The sequence below is a fragment of the Phyllobates terribilis genome, unplaced genomic scaffold, assembly GCF_046119375.1.
Source record: "Phyllobates terribilis strain yellow unplaced genomic scaffold, ASM4611937v1 Scaffold_5__5_contigs__length_657084704, whole genome shotgun sequence".
NCBI classification, from domain to species: domain Eukaryota; kingdom Metazoa; phylum Chordata; class Amphibia; order Anura; family Dendrobatidae; genus Phyllobates; species Phyllobates terribilis.
The window spans coordinates 147002620-147027499 of record NW_027362765.1 but is presented as its reverse complement, the minus strand read 5'-3'; the positions used below and the strand labels follow the sequence as shown (position 1 = coordinate 147027499).

Here is a 24880-nt window from a genome sequence, read left to right as displayed (position 1 = left end):
ATATCTCGGCTCCCTATTACTCATATAACCTCCCTATATCTCCCCCCTATTACTCCATATAACCTCCCCTATATCTCCTCCTATTAACTGCATATAACCTCCCTATACTCCTCCTTATTACACCATTCAACCAACCCAATTCTTCCTATTACTTATAACCTCCCAATATCTCCTCCTATTACTCCATATAACCTCCCTATATCTCCACCTATTACTCCATACTAACCTCCCTATATCTCCTCCTATTACTCCATATAACCTCCCTATATCTCCTCCTATTACTCCATATAACCTCCCTATATCTCCTCCTATTACTCCATATAACCTCCCTATATCTCCTCCTATTACTCCATATAACCTCCCTATATCTCCTCCTATTACTCCATATAACCTCCCTATATCTCCTCCTATTACTCCATATAACCTCCCCTATATATCCCTCCTATTACTCCATATAACCTCCCTATATCTCCTCCTATTACTCCATATAACCTCCCTATATCTCCTCCTATTACTCCATATAACCTCCCTATATCTCCTCCTATTACTCCATATAACTCCCTCCCTATATCTCCTCCTATTACTCCTATAACCTCCCTATATCTCCTCCTATTACTCCATATAACCTCCCTATATCTCCTCCTATTACTCCATATAACCTCCCCTATATCTCCTCCTATTACTCCATATAACCTCCCTATATCTCCTCCTATTACTCCATATAACCTCCCTATATCTCCTCCTATTACTCCATATAACCTCCCTATATCTCCTCCTATTACTCCATATAACCCCCTATATCTCCTCCTATTACTCCATATAACCTCCCTATATCTCCTCTATTACTCCATATAACCTCCCCTATATCTCCTATTACTCCATATAACCTCCCTATATCTCCTCCTATTACTCCATATAACCTCCCCTATATCTCCCTATTACTCCATATAACCTCCCTATATCTCCTCCTATTACTCCATATAACCTCCCCTATATCTCCTCCTATTACTGCATATAACCTCCCCTATATCTCCTCCTATTACTCCATATAACCTCCCCTATATCTCCTCCTATTACTCCATATAACCTCCCTATATCTCCTCCTATTACTCCATATAACCTCCCTATATCTCCTCCTATTACTCCATATAACCTCCCTATATCTCCTCCTATTACTCCATATAACCTCCCTATATCTCCTCCTATTACTCCATATAACCTCCCTATATCTCCTCCTATTACTCCATATAACCTCCCCTATATCTCCTCCTATTACTGCATATAACCTCCCTATATCTCCTCCTATTACTCCATATAACCTCCCTATATCTCCTCCTATTACTCCATATAACCTCCTATATCTCCTCCTATTACTCCATATACCTCCCTATATCTCCTCCTATTACTCCATATAACCTCCCTATATCTCCTCCTATTACTCCATATAACCTCCCCTATATCCTCCTATTACTCCATAAAACCTCCCCTATATCTCCTACTATTACTCCATATAACCTCCCTATATATCCTCCTATTACTCCATATAACCTCCCTATATCTCCTCCTATTACTCCATATAACCTCCCTATATCTCCTCCTATTACTCCATATAACCTCCCTATATCCCTCCTATTACTCCATATAACCTCCCTATATCTCCCTATTACTCCATATAACCTCCCCTATATCTCCTCCTATTACTCCATATAACCTCCCCTATATCTCCTCCTATTACTCCATATAACCTCCCCTATATCTCCCCCTATTACTCCATATAACCTCCCTATATCTCCCCCTATTACTCCATATAACCTCCCTATATCTCCTCCTATTACTCCATATAACCTCCCTATATCTCCTCCTATTACTCCATATAACCTCCCTATATCTCCTCCTATTACTCCATATAACCTCCCTATATCTCCTCCTATTACTCCATATAACCTCCCTATATCTCCTCCTATTACTCCATATAACCTCCCTATATCTCCTCCTATTACTCCATATAACCTCCCCTATATCTCCTCCTATTACTCCATATAACCTCCCTATATCTCCTCCTATTACTCCATATAACCTCCCTATATCTCCTCCTATTACTCCATATAACCTCCCTATATCTCCTCCTATTACTCCATATACCTCCCTATATCTCCTCCTATTACTCCATATAACCTCCCTATATCTCCTCCTATTACTCCATATAATCTCCCCTATATCTCCTCCTATTACTCCATATAACCTCCCTATACCTCCTCCTATTACTCCATGTAACCTCTCTATATCTCCTCCTATTACTCCATATAACCTCCCTATATGTCCTCCTATTACTCCATATAACCTCCCTATATCTCCTCCTATTACTCCATATAACCTCTCTATATATCCTCCTATTACTCCATATAACCTCCCCTATATCTCCTCCGATTACTCCATATACTGCCAGAACTCCCTATAACTATTCACTGCATTTCCATAGGATACTATACAGAACCATTTAGAAATATCTAGCTTGGTCTTTGTGTGAAATAATGATATTACTGTGAACTTTACGCTTGATATTATCAGGAGGTGCGGTTTGCTCCACCATTTCTAAACATGCCTTTCATAGTGTGGCTTATTTCTGATAAGTGACTGATTATACTAAGGCTTACACTATAGTTTATTGTCTAGACTATGTTCACACACGTTGTGTTTTTTTCTGCTGCAAATCTGCTGCTAACTTTTCTCTGGCTGGAAAACAGCTGCGTAAAAAACGTGTGTGTTAACAGATAATTCTCCCCATATCCTTAGGCTATGTTCACACAAGTGTGCTTGCTGTGTATTTTGCAGCACCAGATTCTCTGTTCACACATGTTGCTTTTGTTTGCTTTATATTTTCTGCCCATAGGATGTAATGGGTGGTCAAAAATACACACCAAATACGCATTAAAATCTGCGTTTTTTACTCAGCTGTTTTCCTGCCAGAGAAAAGTTAGCATTAGATTTGCAGCAGAAAAAAAGACGACATGTGTGAACATAGCCTAGAAGTGATGCCAGCCATTCATTTACACATGAACCTGCGATCCCAAACTAATGCAGATCTACTCTCAAAAATGAAAGTATACCTGCTCTTCTTGCTCTATCACTGGACTGTTTTCCTCTATTAACCATTTATGCTCCTGAGCCCTGACTTTATAGGGTTCTCGTCGATGGATCCTGGAGATAGCGAAGTTACAGCTGAGTTATCACTTTCTCACACAAGTCACTCAGGCCTCTTAGCAACACACAGTCCCGAACTGTTGTCTTTGTTATATATTGCAGAGTTTGGTACTCACTCAGCTGCTTTTGAGGTAGGCACCGGAGTCAGTTTCTTAAAAATGTCCAAGGCAGGTTTATTCAGGCCTCAATAACCACACTTGCAGGATAAACAGAAGATAGCCTTGTCTGGCATAAAGTAACAAAACCGTAAAATAACTGGTCCATACAATAATGCCGGTTCGCCCGCTCACAGTCAGTGTCCTGTAGCACAGACACTCTGGAGGTCTCTACACCTCCAGCCACAGACACTGAATGAGACACTTGGTCTCCATTTTATACACATGACCTGGGGTGGGGATATGTGAGCAGCCATTCCCTCCCGTCTCTTATTACTGCTTGTAAAAACCGGCCCTGATACACCCTATTAACCCTCTCAGCACTATCTGTACTGGAGCATGCTTTCCCGGTTTTACATCCCTGAAGCTATCAACCTCAGCGATACATATCTTCCCTCAAGGACCTGTCCAGCGGCCATCTTACAATATATACAGTTGAAACCAGAAGATTACATACACTATATAAAAAGACACATATGCATGTTTTTCTCAATATCTGACATGAAATCAGAATAAACCTTTCCCGTTTTAGATCAATAAACACCAATAAGTCATATAGACTGAAAGTCAATAGGCTACACCAAAAAATAAGGCAGATAAACAACCGCACAGCCCAAGTTGAAAATTGCCAAAGCTTTAATAATAACACATAAAATACACACAACAATAATAAAATCAAAGACACACCACAGATGGAAAAAGTGGAGTGCCTGGACTAAATAGTGTAAGAGATGACATTATACTCTGACATAGAGCTCCCACAGGTAATATGTAACTATAATATAAAGTAAAACCGAGGGCATAGAGTACAAAAAGCAGCAAAAAATAATAAATGCAGTGAAAATAATGAGGCTATCAAACAGATATTACACATATATATTGATATATTAATGTATTAATATGGCAGATCACATAGTGCTAATAAGATCAGTGCATCAATATATACAGTGACTCTGCCTACAAAGTACATACATAGCCGCTAGATAACCTCAATAAATACCTTATGCCAAAATAGCTGCATATATGAATGACCAGTGTCAATAAAAATGGCCCCAAATGGTTTACAAAGTAGCCATAATTACCCAAAGAGCATAGATCACCAGTCCAGGCACCCAGCACGCACATATCTTCCCTCAAGGACCTGTCCAGCGGCCATCTTACAATATATACAGTTGAAACCAGAAGATTACATACACTATATAAAAAGACACATATGCATGTTTTTCTCAATATCTGACATGAAATCAGAATAAACCTTTCCCGTTTTAGATCAAGTTGTATTACCATAATTTTTTAATATTTGTCAAATGCCAGAATAATGAGAGAGGGAATGTTTTAAGGCATTTTTATTACTTACTGCAAAGTCAAAAGTTTACACACACTAAGATTACTATGCCTTTAAACAATTCTGGACTGCCCATATGATGATGTCATGTGTTTAGAAGCTTCTGATAGGTTTTTTGACAACATCTGAGTTAATTAGAGACACACCTGTGGATGTACTTTAATGCACACCTGAAACACACTGCTTCTTTGTATAGCATTATGGGAAAGTCTAAAGAAATCAGCCAACATATCAGGAAGAGAATTGTGGAATTGTAAAAGTCTGGCTCATCCTTGTGAACAATTTCAAGATACCTGAAGGTGCCTTGTTCATATGTACAAACAATTATATGCAAGTACAAACAAGATGGGAATGTCCAGCCATCATACCACTCAGGAAGGAGACTGGTTCCATGTCACAGAGATGAATGTACTTTGGTCCAACATGTGCATATCAACCCAAGGACAAAAGCAAAAGACCTTGTAAAGATGATGGTGGAAGCTGGTAAGATTGTGTCAATATCTACAATGAAACGAGTACTGTAGCAACATGGGCTGAAAGGCTACTCTGCCAGGAAGAAGCCATTACTCCAAAAGAAACATAAAAAAGCTAGATTAATGTTTGCAAATGCACACAGGAACAAAGACCTTAATTTTTGGAGACATGTCCTGTGGTCTGATGAAACTAAAATTGACCTTTTTGGGCATAATGACCATGGCTACGTTTGGAGGAAAAAGGGAGAAGCTTGGAAGCCTAAAAACATGGGGGTGGCAGCATCATGTTGTGGGGTTGTTTTTCTGCAGGAGGGACTGGTGCACTTCACAAATTAGATGGTATCATGAGAAAAGAAGATTATGTGGCAATACTGAAGCAACATCTCAAGACATCAGCCAGGAAGTTAAAGCTTGGGCAGAAATGGGTCTTCCAAATGGACAATGACCTGAAGCATACTGCCAAAATTGTAAGAAAGTGGCTTAAGGATAAAAAAGTCAATGTTTTGGAGTGGCCATCACAAAGCCCTGATCTCAATCCTATTGAAAATTTATGGGCAAAGCTGAACAGACAGGTGCAAGCAAGGCGACCTACAAACCTGGATCAGTTACACCAGTTTTGTCAGGAGGAATGGGCCCAAATTCCGACCAACTATTGTGAGAAGCTTGTGGAAAGGATATCCCAAAAGTGTGACCCAAGTCATTCAGTTTAAGGTCAATGGTACCAAATACTAATGAAATGTATGTAAACTTTTGACTTTGTAGTAAGTAATAAAAATGCCTTAAAACATTCTCTCTCTCTCTCTCTCATTATTCAGCCATTTTGCAATTATTAAAAATTATGGTAATCCTAATTGACCTAAAATGGGAAAGGTTTATTCTGATTTCATGTCAGATATTGAGAAAAACATTCATATGTGTCTTTTTATACAGTGAATGTAAACTTCTGGTTTCAACTGTATATGACAAGTAATATTCTTTTTTTTAGAATGTTGTGATACAAAGTGTGAGTACAATATCTATTTTTCCCAATTGTCAGGATCTACAAGGGTGAAGCTAAACTCTAGTCCTAATCTGTCGAATTATGTACATGCATGTGTCTGTTTTTAGCAATTACCAGTGGAGCAACAATTTGGAGCCAGGACACAATTTATTGCAAGTAGGAAAAAGTAGTCATTTCCGGCCTATAATTAAGATTAGTCCTTGAATGTATTAATGAATCGTAGTACGAAGAAAACCAGTGAATATAGAACCTCCATTATTAGTGAGGAGCGTGGACACTGGAGGCAGAAGAGCCCTGGTGTTTCCTCCTGTTCAACCTTTCCATGTTGGTTAAATTCCCCACCACATTATTTTCTGTAGTTTCCCCCTAGAGAAAAGGCCTGTGCAGATACACCCCAACAGCAAAGAGGATGTGACCATCTAAAGCTCCTGATAGAGCCCTCTATGCTAATGAAGCCTTTGCAAATAAATTAGTAAACTATGTTAAAATGCCTATGTTAATCTCCTAAAGGGGTTGTCCATATTTGGCATGAAAGTCTGAAGTCACTCTGTGTGACTGCAGATTTGTGAATCCTCATATCATACACAGCGCGCACTGTCAGGATTCTCCAATGCCAGTGTAACAGGCCAGATTAACCCCCCAGCCCAGAATATACCCAGGGTTAAAGTGGCCCAGGCCAGATTATACCCCGGGTATATTCTGGCCTAGGCCAAACTATACCCCAAGGTATAAATTGGCCTAGGCCAGTTTATACCCCTCTGGGCCAGAATATACCCCGGGTATATTATGGCCTAGGCCAAACTATACCCCAAGGTATAAATTGGCCTAGGCCAGATTATAGCCCCCCGGGTCAGAATATATCCCAGTTGCTGTAGATCAGATTTTTCACGCTTTTGAGAACCATTGATTGATATACTCAATAATGGGGCCCCAGGCAGCACACAGTGACCCCAGGCAGCGCACAGGGGGGCTGAGACAGCGCGCAAGGGGGGGGAGACAGCGTGCAAGGGGGGGGGGGGACAGCGCGCGGGGCCGCTGTGAGCTGTCTCTGCCCCCCTGTGCGCTATCTGGGAAACCCTGTGCGATGTCTGGGGCCCCGTACTTGAGAATATCACTCAATCCTGTACGATGTCTGGGGCCCCTGTGCGACGTCTGGGGCCCTGTTCTTGAGTATATCACTGAATGGTTCTCATAAGTGTGAAAAATCTGATCTACAGCAGCAAGGGTATATTCTGTCCGGAAGAGTATAATCTGGCCAAGGCCAATTTATACCCCGGGGTATAGTTTGGCCTAGGCTATAATATACCCATGGTCTATACTCCTCTAGGGCAGAATATTAGTGTGCTTTTGCTGCTGTACTGCTACAGTATTTATAGATGCACATACACAGACCATATATCATTTCATGCGGCTTTTGTCAGATTTTGATGCGGTCTGCAGCAGATTTCCCTCTTCCACGTGACATGGAGAAATCTGCTGTGATTCTGCACAAAAAATCCAAATCTTTGAGATGCGGATTTTGATGCAGATTGGCTGCTGATTTTTTTCATGTGGAATTTAAGTTCTCCAGTGTGAGTTCCTATTCTATCCTGATAAGGTATATAAAGTGAACTTGTAACACCTCCAACAAAAAAATAAGTTTTCCAATTTTGACAACAATGGAAAACCAACTGTATCATCAGATTTGAGATTCTACACTGCAACAGAACAAAAGTACCCCCAGTGGATCTACGATCTACCTCCAGAGAAACGTTCAAATGCCATGTTCCAGTTTAGACAAACATCTAAGCCATATCGAGCAGAGAAAAGGATTATTTACTATGGCAAAAAGGAGGCTCTCACTAACAGCCGACTGCCAAATATCCTGTAGGCTTGTCACAACAATCCAACTTCTGGTGGCCATTTTAGCAGAGATAAAACATTTGTCAAAAGTTCTGACCATTATTACTGGAAGGGAATGAAGAACGATGTTCACCAACAAGTCAAAGCCTGTCAAAAATGTTTTGTTACAAGTCCCAAAATCAGCAAAGAAGCTCCACCACTCAACAGTATACCAGTGCCTGGAGAAGCATGGAGCTTAGTTGGGATTGATATGATCGGTCCTCTTCAGGAAACATCAAACGGCAACAAATATATAGTTGCTGTCACTGATCATTTCTCCAAGTGGACTGAAGCAACAGCTGTTAAAGCCAAAAGTGGCATGTCAGTAGCAAAATTTTTGTACATCATTATTTTCCACTTTGCTGTATCGACACTTTGATTAGCGACCAGGGAAGAGAGTTTGTGAACTCGATCATCGACAACCTGATGGATCATTTTCAAACAGATCACAGCATTTCATCTGCCTACCACCCACAAACAAATGGCCAGCGGGAATGTGACAATCAAACACTCAAAGAATCTCTTAGCAAGCTTGTCAATGACCAAGGAACCAACTGGGACCAGTTCATCCCTGGTGTTTTGTTTGCCTATCACACATCTGTGCATGCCTCAATCAAGTGCACTCCATTGTAGGTCATGTATGGACGAAAGGCTAAGCTTCCTATTGACCTCAATCCATCAGCAAATGACACTGTGGATGTCATGTTGCTTTCAGATGATGCCAACCCTGATGTGTTAAATACACTCACAACCATTCATAACAGGATCCACTCAACTGTAAGTACCAACATCCATTCTGCTCAGTAACACCAAAAGTGTGCCTTTGATCGCTGATACAGCAGCAGCAAAGAAATCACTGCTGGTACCATTGTTTATATCAAGAATCAATGTCGTATTCATCGCATGGGTTCAAAGATGGAACCACGCTGGGTTGGACCCTACTTAGTTGTGGAATCCTTAACCAAGGGATGAGTAAAACTTAAGAACATTAAGACTGGCATGATACTAAGCAACACCTACCATGCCAGCAACCTTAATATTTACCAGGATGAAGAGACTTCTCTACCACCCCAGTCCCCTGATGACTGTCCCAGTGACTCAAACACACAGAAACACAAGCAAAGCAAGACTTTCAACCCACTACCAAGTTCAGGAATGAAGTATCTTACCACCACTTTTGACCTTACGTTTAGTAGGGTTGTGTACGCTGGATGCACAAGAGATCTTGGACAACCACGGCGTACATATAAAACCAAAGATGATGGGAACTGCTACTTTTGGGCCATCAGCTATATCCTGACAGGAACAGAGGACAACTACTCCCTTCTCAGAGCTAAAGTCATCCACCACATGAAAACTGACTTGTCCAAAAAACTACAGGGCTACTTTAATCAAGATGGGAATGAATATGTGAACACCTCTGGCATCTCTCGTGATGGAGTCTGGGCAACTGATGCAAAAATCATGGCCACAGAAAATCTGTTGAGATGTGACATTGTCATCCACACAAAAGTCCGTGACATCATGGATTGGTTGACCTATCCCGCAAGCTTCAATCTGCAGTCAACAACAGAACATGCACTTTATCCAGCATAATCATTTTAATGTTGTTATCAGTGTTTACCTTTGAACATTTATATTGTAGTGTCCTGTCACCAGCCATGTGTACGATTATCGGTCGAAAGCCTCTCTGGAACCAATAATCGCCCCATATAAAGGTACCTTTATAAGTTGAAGTTTCAGAATGTTATGACTTTTATTATATCCTGAACAGTCAAGTTTTTTATGAACTGTCAAAGTTTTCTGGTTGAAGTAAAAAAAAGTTTGTGTGTTTAGAGTTTGAAACAATAAAATGTTTAAAAATTATGTAATTCTTGAGTATATCACTCAATGGTGCTCATAAACGTGAAAAATCTGATCTTTAATATACTTTACTCTTTAATATACTCAAGAACGGGGCCCCAGACGTCATACAGGGGCCCCAGACATCACACAGGGGCCCCAGACATCACACATCGCACAGGGGCCCCAGACATCCACAGGATTGAGAGATATACTCAAGAATGGGGCCCCAGACATCGCACAGGGGGTCCCAAACAGCGCACAGGGGTTCTCAGACAGAGCACAGAGGGGCCCTGCGTGCTGTCTCTCCCCCCCCTTCCCCCTTGCGCGCTGTCTCCCCCCCCCCCTGCACACTGTCTCTGCCCCCCTGTGCACTGTCTCTGCCCCCCAGTGCGCTGCCTGGGGCCCCGTGCGCTGACTGGGGCCTCGTTATTGAGTATATCACTCAATGGTTCTCAAAAGCCTGAAAAATCTGATCTACAGCAGCTGGGGTATATTCTGACCCAGAGGGGTATAATCTGGCCTAGGCCAATTTATACCCCGGGGTATAGTTTGGCCTAGGCCATAATATACCCGGGGCATATTCTGGCCCAGAGGGATATAAACTGGCCTAGGCCACTTTAACCCCGGGTATATTCTGGGCGGGGGGGTTAATCTGGCCTGTTACATAGGAACCAGGTGGTCATGTGATCACAAGTATGATATGCATACTTCCTGCCACATTACGACTAGACATGTGCTGCCTTGCTCAATTCACTTATATTGAGCAAGGCCATACATGGCCAGTCAGAATATGCCAGTAGTAGTATGCATATCGCATATGTGGCGCCCCTGAGGGTTCAGTCGCCACAGAGGTACTGCACCTCACCCAGAGGTGTGGCATCTCCTTCTGTCAGGTAAGGATGGAGTACTGCCCGGGACCCCAACACCTGCACTCAACACTACACTACTCCAGGCCAGCTGGAAGGGCATTATGCACTTCTTCTGCTGCCCCGTCCCTGGCTGGAGTGGGGGGAACCAAAAGTGAGGGGGAACCAGTAGTGGGTGTGGGTGGAGGACGTAGAACAGGGGAGCACTTCAAGAATATATATAAAAAGGGAAGCCATCTTAGAAAGTGAAGTCTTTTTCAGTGAGAGAGATGAGGAGAGGAGAAATCTGGGGAGCAGAGTGTCTTCAGGAGCTCTGCTCCAGACTGAGGCCTAGTCAGAGAGGCCCAGGAGCGAGAGGGGAGTCAGGGAGGAAGGCTCCAGTAATAGAAGGGATCCCAGGGGGTACGGTGAGTGCAGGACGGCACCCATACACCCGAATCTGAAAAGTGTAAGAGGGATCAGGCCGCAAGAAGGAAACCGGTCCCTGGACCAGCCGTGTTACTCCAAGTCTCGGCTGGAAAACCGGAGGCTTCTGCACTTTCAGGGTGCAGTTGCCACATTCGCACCTAAGCCGCCGAAAAGGGCACCAAGTCAGGTCGGGAACTTCAAGTTGCCCAGAGGGATCTCAAGGTACCCAATCGGGACTTTGTGTGGCGAGGCGTAGGGCAGGAGGGAGAGACCCAGAGCGGGAAGTCGGCTAAGGAAGGAACATACAGAAAGGGGGTCCCGTTAAGTGCTTCTGATATACTTGAGGGAGTGCTGAACCCCAGCCTGGTGACGTGGGAGGCTGACACCTGTACAGTGCCACCTGAAGAACCTAAAGAACTGTGAGTAAACTCGGATGACTGCACTTCACTGTTTCTGTCAGTTATTTCCACCACTTTGTCCCTCCTGCACTACAACGCCCAGCATCACCATCTGCCCTTACACTGCCCTGGAGCTGTGCTCTGTCTGTGGAGAGCCGCACCAACCAAGCTGCCCTAACATCTGCTCCAGAGGTCTGCAGCAGCGCCGGTACCTATTACCAGAAACCACAGGTGGTGTCACGAGACAAAACTGTTATTCATACCTTCAAGTAACAAACCCCTTTTAAAGAGTGACCCCAGGGTACGGGCCCGGGAGCCGACTGCCGTGACATCCCAAGAAGGTAAAGGCCCGGGTACCGAGTCCCCCATATTCCCCCTGGGCGAGTCACATACTTGTGATCACATGACCGCATGCACTGAGCATCGGAGAATCCTGACAGCGCGTGAGCGTGATGTGAGGATTCACAAATCTGCAGTCAGATAGAGTGACTACAGACTTTCGTGCCAAACCTGGACAACCCCTTTAACCCCTTAAGCCCCGCGGGTGGTTTGCACGTTAATGACCGGGCCAATTTTTACAATTCTGACCACTGTCACTTTATGAGGTAATTACTCTGTAACGCTTCAACGGATCCCCCTGATTCTGAGACTGTTTTTTCGTGACATATTGTACTTCATGATTGTGGAAAAATTTCTTCGATATCACTTGCGTTTATTTGTGAAAAAAATGGAAATTTGGTGAAAATTTTGAAAATTTTGCAATTTTCAAAATTTGAATTTTTAAGCCCTGAAATCAGAGCGATATGTCACACAAAAGAGTTAACAAATAACATTTCCCACATGTCTACTTTACATCAGCACAATTTTGGAACCAAAATTTTTTTTTGTTAGGGAGCTATAAGGGTTAAAAGTTGACCAGCGATTTCTCATTTTTCCAACAAAATTTATAAAACCATTTTTTTAGGGACCACATCACATTTGAAGTCACTTGGAGAGGTCTTTATGACAGAAAATACCCAAAAGTGACACCATTCTAAAAACTGCACTCCTCAAGGTGCTCAAAACCACATTCAAGAACTTTATGAACCCTTCAGGTGCTTCACAGGAATTTTTTGAATGTGGAAGAAAAAAATGAACATTTAACTTTTTTCACAAAAATGTTACTTTAGACCCAATTTTTTTTATTTTCACAGGGGTAACAAGAAAAAATGGACCCCAAAATTTATTGTGCAATTTCCCCTGGGCACGCAGATACCCAATATTTGGGGAAGAAACACTGTTTGGGCGCACGGCAGGGCTTGGAAGGGAAGGAGCGCCATTTGACTTTTTGATTGTAAAATTTGCTTGAATTATTAGCGGACGCCATGTTGTGTTTGGAGAGCCCCTGTGTGCCCAAACTTTGGAGCTCCCCCACAAGTGACCCCATTTTGGAAACTAGACCCCCCAAGGCACCTTTATAGATGCATAGTGAGCACTTGGAACCCCCAGGTGCTTCACAAATTGATTCGTAAAAATGAAAAAGTGAAAAAAAAAACACTTTTTCATTTTTACGAATCAATTTGTGAAGCACCTAGGGGTTCCAAGTGCTCACTATGCATCTAGATAGGTGCCTTGGAGGGTCTAGTTTCCAAAATGAGGTCACTTGTGGGGGAGCTCCAATGTTTGGGCACACAGGGACTCTCTAAATGCAACATGGTATCCGCTAACAAATTGAATGGAAAATCGGCTCAAATTGTTAGCGGACACCACATTGCCTTTGGAGAGCCCCTCTGTGCCCAAACTTTGGAGCTCCCCCACAAGTGACCCCATTTTGGAAACTAGACCCCCTAAGGCACCTTTCTAGATGCATAGTGAGCACTTGGAACCCCCAGGTGCTTCACAAATTGATTCGTAATAATGAAAAAGTGAAAAAAAAAACACTTTTTCATTTTTACGAATCAATTTGTGAAGCACCTAGGGGTTCCAAGTGCTCACTATGCATCTAGATAGGTGCCTTGGGGGGTCTAGTTTCCAAAATGGGGTCACTTGTGGGGGAGCTCCAATGTTTGGGCACACAGGGACTCTCTAAATGCAATATGGTATCCGCTAACAAATTGAATGGAAAATCGGCTCAAATTGCTAGCGGACACCACATTGCGTTTGGAGAGCCCCTCTGTGCCCAAACTTTGGAGCTCCCCCACAAGTGACCCCATTTTGGAAACTAGACCCCCCAAGGCACCTTTCTAGATGCATAGTGAGCACTTGGAACCCCCAGGTGCTTCACAAATTGATTCGTAATAATGAAAAAGTGAAAAAAAAAACACTTTTTCATTTTTACGAATCAATTTGTGAAGCACCTAGGGGTTCCAAGTGCTCACTATGCATCTAGATAGGTGCCTTGGGGGGTCTAGTTTCCAAAATGGGGTCACTTGTGGGGGAGCTCCAATGTTTGGGCACACAGGGACTCTCTAAATGCAACATGGTATCCGCTAACAAATTGAATGGAAAATCGGCTCAAATTGTTAGCGGACACCACATTGCGTTTGGAGAGCCACTCTGTGCCTAAACTTTGGAGTTCACCCACAAGTGACCCCATTTTGGAAACTAGACCCCCCAAGGCACCTTTCTAGATGCATAGTGAGCACTTGGAACCTCCAGGTGCTTCACAAATTGATTTGTAAAAATGAAAAAGTGAAAATAAAAACACTTTTTCATTTTTACGAATCAATTTGTGAAGCACCTAGGGGTTCCAAGTGCTCACTATGCATCTAGATAGGTGCCTTGGGGGGTCTAGTTTCCAAAATGGGGTCACTTGTGGGGGAGCTCCAATGTTTGGGCACACAGGGACTCTCTAAATGCAACATGGTATCCGCTAACAAATTGAATGGAAAATCGGCTCAAATTGTTAGCGGACACCACATTGCCTTTGGAGAGCCCCTCTGTGCCCAAACTTTGGAGCTCCCCCACAAGTGACCCCATTTTGGAAACTAGACCCCCCAAGGCACCTTTCTAGATGCATAGTGAGCACTTGGAACCCCCAGGTGCTTCACAAATTGATTCGTAATAATGAAAAAGTGAAAAAAAAAACACTTTTTCATTTTTACGAATCAATTTGTGAAGCACCTAGGGGTTCCAAGTGCTCACTATGCATCTAGATAGGTGCCTTGGGGGGGTCTAGTTTCCAAAATGGGGTCACTTGTGGGGGAGCTCCAATGTTTGGGCACACAGGGACTCTCTAAATGCAACATGGTATCCGCTAACAAATTGAATGGAAAATCGGCTCAAATTGTTAGCGGACACCACATTGCGTTTGGAGAGCCCCTCTGTGCCCAAACTTTGGAGCTCCCCCACAAGTGACCCCATTTTGGAAACTAGACCCCCCAAGGCACCTTTCTAGATGCATAGTGAGCACTTGGAACCCCCAGGTGCTTCACAAATTGATTCGTAATAATGAAAAAGTGAAAAAAAAAACACTTTTTCATTTTTACGAATCAATTTGTGAAGCACCTAGGGGTTCCAAGTGCTCACTATGCATCTAGATAGGTGCCTTGGGGGGTCTAGTTTCCAAAATGGGGTCACTTGTGGGGGAGCTCCAATGTTTGGGCACACAGGGACTCTCTAAATGCAACATGGTATCCGCTAACAAATTGAATGGAAAATCGGCTCAAATTGTTAGCGGACACCACATTGCGTTTGGAGAGCCACTCTGTGCCTAAACTTTGGAGTTCACCCACAAGTGACCACATTTTGGAAACTAGACCCCCCAAGGCACCTTTCTAGATGCATAGTGAGCACTTGGAACCTCCAGGTGCTTCACAAATTGATTTGTAAAAATGAAAAAGTGAAAATAAAAACACTTTTTCATTTTTACGAATCAATTTGTGAAGCACCTAGGGGTTCCAAGTGCTCACTATGCATCTAGATAGGTGCCTTGGGGGGTCTAGTTTCCAAAATGGGGTCACTTGTGGGGGAGCTCCAATGTTTGGGCACACAGGGACTCTCTAAATGCAACATGGTATCCGCTAACAAATTGAATGGAAAATCGGCTCAAATTGTTAGCGGACACCACATTGCCTTTGGAGAGCCCCTCTGTGCCCAAACTTTGGAGCTCCCCCACAAGTGACCCCATTTTGGAAACTAGACCCCCCAAGGCACCTTTCTAGATGCATAGTGAGCACTTGGAACCCCCAGGTGCTTCACAAATTGATTCGTAATAATGAAAAAGTGAAAAAAAAAACACTTTTTCATTTTTACGAATCAATTTGTGAAGCACCTAGGGGTTCCAAGTGCTCACTATGCATCTAGATAGGTGCCTTGGGGGGTCTAGTTTCCAAAATGGGGTCACTTGTGGGGGAGCTCCAATGTTTGGGCACACAGGGACTCTCTAAATGCAACATGGTATCCGCTAACAAATTGAATGGAAAATCGGCTCAAATTGTTAGCGGACACCACATTGCGTTTGGAGAGCCCCTCTGTGCCCAAACTTTGGAGCTCCCCCACAAGTGACCCCATTTTGGAAACTAGACCCCCCAAGGCACCTTTCTAGATGCATAGTGAGCACTTGGAACCCCCAGGTGCTTCACAAATTGATTCGTAATAATGAAAAAGTGAAAAAAAAAACACTTTTTCATTTTTACGAATCAATTTGTGAAGCACCTAGGGGTTCCAAGTGCTCACTATGCATCTAGATAGGTGCCTTGGGGGGTCTAGTTTCCAAAATGGGGTCACTTGTGGGGGAGCTCCAATGTTTGGGCACACAGGGACTCTCTAAATGCAACATGCTATCCGCTAACAAATTGAATGGAAAATCGGCTCAAATTGTTAGCGGACACCACATTGCGTTTGGAGAGCCACTCTGTGCCCAAACTTTGGAGTTCACCCACAAGTGACCCCATTTTGGAAACTAGACCCCCCAAGGCACCTTTCTAGATGCATAGTGAGCACTTGGAACCTCCAGGTGCTTCACAAATTGATTCGTAAAAATGAAAAAGTGAAAATAAAAACACTTTTTCATTTTTACGAATCAATTTGTGAAGCACCTAGGGGTTCCAAGTGCTCACTATGCATCTAGATAGGTGCCTTGGGGGGTCTAGTTTCCAAAATGGGGTCACTTGTGGGGGAGCTCCAATGTTTGGGCACACAGGGACTCTCTAAATGCAACATGGTATCCGCTAACAAATTGAATGGAAAATCGGCTCAAATTGTTAGCGGACACCACATTGCGTTTGGAGAGCCCCTCTGTGCCCAAACTTTGGAGCTCCCCCACAAGTGACCCCATTTTGGAAACTAGACCCCCCAAGGCACCTTTCTAGATGCATAGTGAGCACTTGGAACCCCCAGGTGCTTCACAAATTGATTCGTAATAATGAAAAAGTGAAAAAAAAAACACTTTTTCATTTTTATGAATCAATTTGTGAAGCACCTGGGGTTCCAAGTGCTCACTATGCATCTAGATAGGTGCCTTGGGGGGTCTAGTTTCCAAAATGGGGTCACTTGTGGGGGAGCTCCAATGTTTGGGCACACAGGGACTCTCTAAATGCAACATGGTATCCGCTAACAAATTGAATGGAAAATCGGCTCAAATTGTTAGCGGACACCACATTGCCTTTGGAGAGCCCCTCTGTGCCCAAACTTTGGAGCTCCCCCACAAGTGACCCCATTTTGGAAACTAGACCCCCCAAGGCACCTTTCTAGATGCATAGTGAGCACTTGGAACCCCCAGGTGCTTCACAAATTGATTCGTAATAATGAAAAAGTGAAAAAAAAAACACTTTTTCATTTTTACGAATCAATTTGTGAAGCACCTAGGGGTTCCAAGTGCTCACTATGCATCTAGATAGGTGCCTTGGGGGGTCTAGTTTCCAAAATGGGGTCACTTGTGGGGGAGCTCCAATGTTTGGGCACACAGGGACTCTCTAAATGCAACATGGTATCCGCTAACAAATTGAATGGAAAATCGGCTCAAATTGTTAGCGGACACCACATTGCGTTTGGAGAGCCCCTCTGTGCCCAAACTTTGGAGTTCACCCACAAGTGACCCCATTTTGGAAACTAGACCCCCCAAGGCACCTTTCTAGATGCATAGTGAGCACTTGGAACCCCCAGGTGCTTCACAAATTGATTCGTAAAAATGAAAAAGTGAAAAAAAAAACACTTTTTCATTTTTACGAATCAATTTGTGAAGCACCTAGGGGTTCCAAGTGCTCACTATGCATCTAGATAGGTGCCTTGGGGGGTCTAGTTTCCAAAATGGGGTCACTTGTGGGGGAGCTCCAATGTTTGGGCACACAGGGACTCTCTAAATGCAACATGGTATCCGCTAACAAATTGAATGGAAAATTGGCTCAAATTGTTAGCGGACACCACATTGCGTTTGGAGAGCCCCTCTGTGCCCAAACTTTGGAGCTCCCCAACAAGTGACCCCATTTTGGAAACTAGACCCCCCAAGGCACCTTTCTAGATGCATAGTGAGCACTTGGAACCCCCAGGTGCTTCACAAATTGATTTGTAATAATGAAAAAGTGAAAAAAAAAACACTTTTTCATTTTTATGAATCAATTTGTGAAGCACCTGGGGTTCCAAGTGCTCACTATGCATCTAGATAGGTGCCTTGGGGGGTCTAGTTTCCAAAATGGGGTCACTTGTGGGGGAGCTCCAATGTTTGGGCACACAGGGACTCTCCAAATGCAACATGATATCCGCTAACAATTTGAGCCGACAATTTGTTAGCGGATATCATGTTGCATTTGGAGAGTCCCTGTGTGCCCAAACATTGGAGCTCCCCCACAAGTGACCCCATTTTGGAAACTAGACCCCCCAAGGCACCTATCTAGATTCACAGTGAGCACTTGGAACCCCAGGTGCTTCACAAATTGATTCATAAAAATTAAAAAGTGTTTTTTTTTTCACTTTTTCATTATTACGAATCAATTTGTGAAGCACCTGGGGGTTCCAAGTGCTCACTATGCATCTAGAAAGGTGCCTTGGGGGGTCTAGTTTCCAAAATGGGGTCACTTGTGGGGGAGCTCCAAAGTTTGGGCACAGAGGGGCTCTCCAAACGCAATGTGGTGTCCGCTAACAATTTGAGCCGATTTTCCATTCAATTTGTTAGCGGATACCATGTTGCATTTAGAGAGTCCCTGTGTGCCCAAACATTGGAGCTCCCGCACAAGTGACCCCATTTTGGAAACTAGACCCCCCAAGGCACCTATCTAGATTCATAGTGAGCACTTGGAACCCCAGGTGCTTCACAAATTGATTCATAAAAATGAAAAAGTGTTTTTTTTTCACTTTTTCATTTTTACGAATCAATTTGTGAAGCACCTGGGGGTTCCAAGTGCTCACTATGCATCTAGATAGGTGCCTTGGGGGGTCTAGTTTCCAAAATGGGGTCACTTGTGGGGGAGCTCCAATGTTTGGGCACACAGGGGCTCTCCAAACACAACATGGCGTCCGCTAACAATTTGAGCCGATTTTCCATTCAATTTGTTAGCGGACACCATGTCGCGTTTGGAGAGCCCGTGATGTGCCTAAACAGTGGAGCTCCCCCACAAGTGTCCCCATTTTGGAAACTATACCCCTCAAGGATTTTATTAAGGTGTATAGTGAACATTTTGAACCCAGAGGTACGGCACAGAATTTGTTTACATTAGGTCATCATATTGAATAAGTTGTCATTATTCTTGAGCGCAAGTGCTTGCTACTTGAGTTTGCATTGGGTACTCAGGTATGCACCATGTACAGCGTGTGCTCGAGTGACATGCTCGAGTCCCTGCTCCGCATGTTTCACGGTTATTAGACACCCCAAAAAAAACATGCGGGGATCGCTCGTGCATGGCAGGCAATCCCCGTAAAGTTTTTTGGCCGCGAAGCATATGGGGCAGAGACTTGAGCATGTCACTCAAATACCCACGATACTCAATGCATACCAGAGCACCCGATGCAAACTCAAGTAGCGAGCACTTGCTCTCAACACTAGTCGCCATATCGTCATCTTTTTTTCTTACTTTTGAAAAAAATCCCAACCCCAGCCCTAACCCTAGCACAAACCTAGCCCTAGCACAACCCTAGCCCCAGCACAACCCTAGCCCCAGCACAACCCTAGCCCCAGCACAACCATAGCCCCAAACCCAGCCCTAACCCTAGCCCAATCCTAACCCAAGAGTTTATTTTTGACGCCGTTCCTTGTGCGGTATAAGTGATTAGACGACTTTATTCTTCGGGTCGGTGTGATTACAGCAATGCCAGAATCATATGGGGTTTTTATGACTGACAGCTGTCACACACTAAAAGACGCATTTTTTGTAAAATCTAGTTTTTGCATCGCCATATTTTGAGAGCTATAATTTTTCCAGATTTTGGCAGACAGTCATGTGACGGCTCGTTTTTTGCGGGATGACTTGACGTTGTTATTGGTGCCATTTTCAGGCACGTGACATTTTTTGATCGCTTTCTATTCCGATTTTTGGGAGGCAGAATAAACAAAAACCAACAATTCAGGAATTGTTTTTTTTTTTTTTTTTATTCTGTTCCGCGTGTGGTAAAATTGATGAGGTAGCTTTATTCTTCGGGTCAGTACATTTACAGCGGTACCACATTTGTATCATTTTTCTATGTTTTGGCGCTTATACACAATAAAAGCTATTTTATAGAAAAAAATATTTTTTAGTATCGCTTTATTCTGAGAGCTATAACTTTTTTATTTTTCGGCTGATGGAGCTGTGTGGTGGCTTGTTTTTTGCGGGATGAGATGATGTTTTCAGCGGTATCATTTTTATTTATATGTGTCTTTTTGATCGCGTGTTATTCCACTTTTTGTTTGGCGGTATGGTGATAAAGCATTGTTTTTTGCTTCGTTTTTTTTTTTTTTTTTTTACCGTGTTCACTGAAGGGGTTAACTAGTGGGACAGTTTTATAGGTCAGGTTGTTCCGGACGCGGCGATACCAAATATGTGTACTTTTATTGTTTTTTTTTTATAATAATATTTATTGATGGGTACATTATATTTTTATTTTTGGTGTATTATTTTTTTTATTTTTTTATAATATTTTTACACTTTTTTCTTTTTTTCCACTTTCACACAGTTTATACACTTTATTACTTTGTCCCACTCTGGGACTTTCACTTTTTTTTTTCTGATCGCCTGCATGGCACAGGAATGGAGCACCATCCCTATGCCATGAAGGCTGTCAGAAGTGCACAGTGTGAAGATTGCTTGGAGATGCACTGCGCATGTCCAAGCAATCTTCCTGCTCTCTGGTGACCCGGATGTTGTCATGACGACATCGGGTCGTCATGGCAACACCCGGGAAGCCTTTGCAGACTGCGCTGGAAGCCGGAAGAGGAGGTGAGTATCACCGATCACCTCCCCTTGCCCCCGCAATGCCGCGATCGACTTCGATCGACTTCGATCGCAGCATCGCGGGGGTTAATGTGCTGGGAGCGGTGCAGGACCGCTCCCTGCACATAGTACCAGGTGTCAGCTGTGACAATCAGCTGACACCCGGCGGCGATCGCGCCCGCACAGCCTGTGTGCGCGCGCGATCGCGATGACGTACTAATACGGGTCTGGCTCTTAAGTCCCAGGGCACAGACGCGTATTAGTACGTCAGATGTTATTAAGGGGTTAAGGAAGAAGCCAACTTTTGTTTATCTACTTTAGTCTTCTCTTTTTCCAACAGCCATAACTTTATTTTTCCTCCAATATAACCATATAAGAGCTTGCTTTTTGCTGAGGAGTTGTAGTTTTGAATGACACCATTCATTTTACCATATAATGTACTGAAAAACGTTGAAAAAATAAAATTTCATTGTAGTTTTTTTATAAAAAAAAAAATTGGTTTAGGCCACCATTTTGTGAGGCCCATCATTTTTTACATTTCTCCATCAAAGGATTGATTTTTGTGTGTGCCAAATTGTATTTTTATTGATATGAATTTGAGGTTTTGATCGCTTTAAATTGCATTTTTTAGGGTAGGAGTTGCAGGAGGGACACCAAAGGAGGTGTTCATTACTTTCTTAAGAGAGACAGCACTGCATGCTATTCTACATTTCCTGTTCAATACAGTATATTGCAGCATAGAACCGTTAGTTTTCTTCAGAAGTGATAATTGGGAAGAGTGAGGGGATGCTGACTTGCCAAATTGCGAGAACAGGGTCAGTCCGGTCATCCTGATATAACACCATCTCTCCCTGGGTTTGTTTTCATTGTAAACTTTTCCTATAATCAGTCACTGAGGAAATTCCACTAAGAAAATTGCTTCTCCCGTTAGCTCACAAACACCATAAGCCATAATACACGAGGTGCCAACAATGTAACACAAGAAAAACATCCCCAAAATTCCCAAAGAGAGACTGGTCAGGAGGATTTGCATTGCCACAGACACCCTGTGGATTTGTGAATCTGGACAGTACCTGCAAACCCCTGCAGAAATCTTTTACTGCATATCAAAGTCACTTTTATCTACCATGAAGCCCAATTTAAAGAGAAGTGATCATAATAAAATTACTTATTGTTTAAATCAGGTGTTTATGTTAAATGTTTTTTTAAATATTTTTGGCAGCTAATTTTTTTTTACAACTCATAATCTGTATTATAAATAAAAATTAGTAATTTTATAATTTTCACATTGGGGCTTTTTTAGACTCTAACTTCCTGGTGTTTCAGGAAACAACACATGTACATAGCCACAATGGTCACACCACAGCCCTATCTTTTGTACTGAAATGTCTAAAGAGCCCTTGGAAAGGTAATTTGCGAAGAAAGGGGGAGCAGAGTAAGATTGACATCGACCTGTCATTATAATCCTGTATCTTCTGTTAAGGACAGGTAGTGTGAATCTAAAGAAAAGTCTTAGTGGCTAATGTGAAAATTGCAAGATTTTTTTTAAAGAAAGATCATGATATGAAAAGAAAAAAACATTGCTTGATTGCTTCCCCTTAAAGAGTAACTGTACAGTCAAGTAATTTTTTAAAATAAGTTGTCCTGTTTGAACACATGGAATAACACTAGATGTGGGCATTATATGACTTGTATCATGCATTTTAATCAGTTTTCCCCTCTGCAGGCTCTTTCTCTTAATTTGCCTTTGAAACTAAGCCCGATGGGTGGAGACAAGCTGCTATAATTTCTGGTATACAGGGCACAGCAAATAGAGAAGGATTCCTGCTCTTTACCCTTATTTTGCACTCAGACAAAACCAGTAGCATAGTGGGCAACATACATCAGTACTGAGCAGTGCAAATGTGAATCCAGCTCTAGTGCTGAGGCAAAGGTCTCGTTAAAAAGCACAGCACGATCTTTCTGTGTCTCCCTTTGCCTATTTTCTCACCCTACTCCTCTTTCCCTCACTATAGAGTATAATTGCTATTTTTTTTATTATTATTATTATTATTATAGAAGTTTAAATTTTACACTATTCTTTTCTGGCTGTCAGTGTTCTGTTGAGTAACACTGTGTTGAGCTGTTTTTTCAGAGTGGGTGACAAGTTCAGGAGGCAGAGGAAAGTGGCTCATAAGTGGAGAAGAACCAGAATTTTCTGATAAGATATATTACAAAGTTTCTTATATTGACCTGTACTATTGATTGATCAAAAAGTTTGTTATAAGTTCAGTCCCCTGTTCCTTTTCCAAAAGGCACAGAAGATTTTTTCTGTTAAAGGGAACCTGCCAGGTCCCTGAAAATGTCCCCAATACAGTTTATAACATGAATACCAACTTCTCAATAATGACTCTGATACCTGAGACAACAGCTGTTATTATAATCTGACTAGTCCGGGGGGCGTATTTGAGTCTGGTTTTACGCCTACTGGGCGTGATTGACATCCTTCTTTCTCGCTGTGTCTCTTCCTCTGCACTTGAGGTCTCGTGCATGAGTCTTTGTGGTTATTGCTGTTTCCGACATTTGACAGGTTTCCTTTTAAATGTTCTTTCTTGTAATAATTTTTGCAGAATCATGATGTGGAGAGGTAAGTAGAAAGTTTGCAATGTTATGTATCATGTATCATTTTCAGTATATGTGCAAGTCTGTGCAAGCTGTAAATTCTTCAAATAGTCAGGAGATATGGGTGATAGGTAGTCTGTGGACACACCTAGCTGAACTGAATCCCTGAAATTATCCTGTATAACCCTTGATTGGTTTGTAATACTGGCAGCAGGCAATATTACCTGCAACCTCTTCTCAGAATCAAATCGATGCTACGCTGCATAAAATCACAGCAAAAGTTCATGTTACTCAGTAGTAGTAAGTATTACTCTTGTTTTTCTTATAACTACAGCAAATTATAGCCCAAAGTTTTTTGAAAGGGGACAACCCCTTTAAATATAAACATGCCACCTAGAAGGTACAAAATGCCAAATGCATGTCCACAGAAAGTAATAATAACATTTGGACGACCGGTGTTAGCAAGACTACTATTTCTACCACCAGTTTCATGTGCTAAATTGTCAAACACACACAATCAAATGATACCAAATCATAAAAACAACGAAGAAAAATTGTTCAGCTCACCCTTCTATCGACCAGCAATTACATGGAACACGGTGCACAGGAGCACTTGGGAGAGCCACGCAGAAGATCCCAAGGTAGTAGAGGATCCAGCACACGTGAGTAGATCAAATCAATGTTTATTCTAAAATTGTTAAAAACATCTTCACCAGTGTATATTCCATAAAAAGGTTAGGCCAAAGGTCTGACTAAGAACCAGTGAGTTTGAAACGCGTAATAACTCCCACATCTTATAGACCTCTTGCCTAATCTTTTGCACCTTAGTGAAGATCCGTCACCATCCCTGACGGGTCTGTTTTTGCTAAGTATTTGCCATGAAATAACAATCCCTTTTCCCAGTGCTAGAGATCTCAACATTTTGCCAATGCTCTCTTATTCCTCCTGGAAATGTAAGAAATAATTGAGAACTGGGTGTTTCCCACTGTCTGATAGCGTAGGGACACAGCTAATTGACTAGAGAGGTGGCACCACTCAGTTATCAACATTTTCATTAATTTTCAGGAGGAATAAAAGAGGATTGGAATAACACAGTGTTTTAAGAAAAACAGACATGTCAGGAGAAGTGACAGATGCTTGAATGAAGGAGGAGAAGGTAACCCCTATAAAGACAACCAGCAACTACTAAGGGGCAGTGAAAGTATCACAAGCCGTGTAAAAACTTTTACTAAGAAGTTATGGGATGATATGTACAAGGATATTTTTGGATAAGACTTTATGACTTTTGGGCAGGTATTTCCTCTTTACGAATCCTTTATCACCATCCAGTTAATCATAAATACTCCGACTTCTCATCCATTTCCTAAGTCGCTCTGAAATCAGGAGC

The 24880-nt window shown here is 42.5% G+C and overlaps 1 protein-coding gene and 1 long non-coding RNA gene across 2 annotated transcripts in view; one reads left to right on the top strand and one right to left on the bottom strand.

Moving 5' to 3' along the window:
* ITGB3 (integrin subunit beta 3) overlaps positions 1 to 24880 on the bottom strand; it is a 112529-nt gene that overhangs the window by 38735 nt on the left and 48914 nt on the right. The gene's annotated exons all lie outside the window — the stretch shown is intronic.
* Positions 23683 to 24880, top strand: part of LOC141272428 (uncharacterized) — a 115975-nt gene continuing 114777 nt past the window's right edge. Inside the window, exon 1 of the long non-coding RNA XR_012322007.1 lies at positions 23683 to 23793. This is a non-coding gene — a long non-coding RNA (uncharacterized lncRNA). The remainder of the gene's footprint in view (positions 23794 to 24880) is intronic.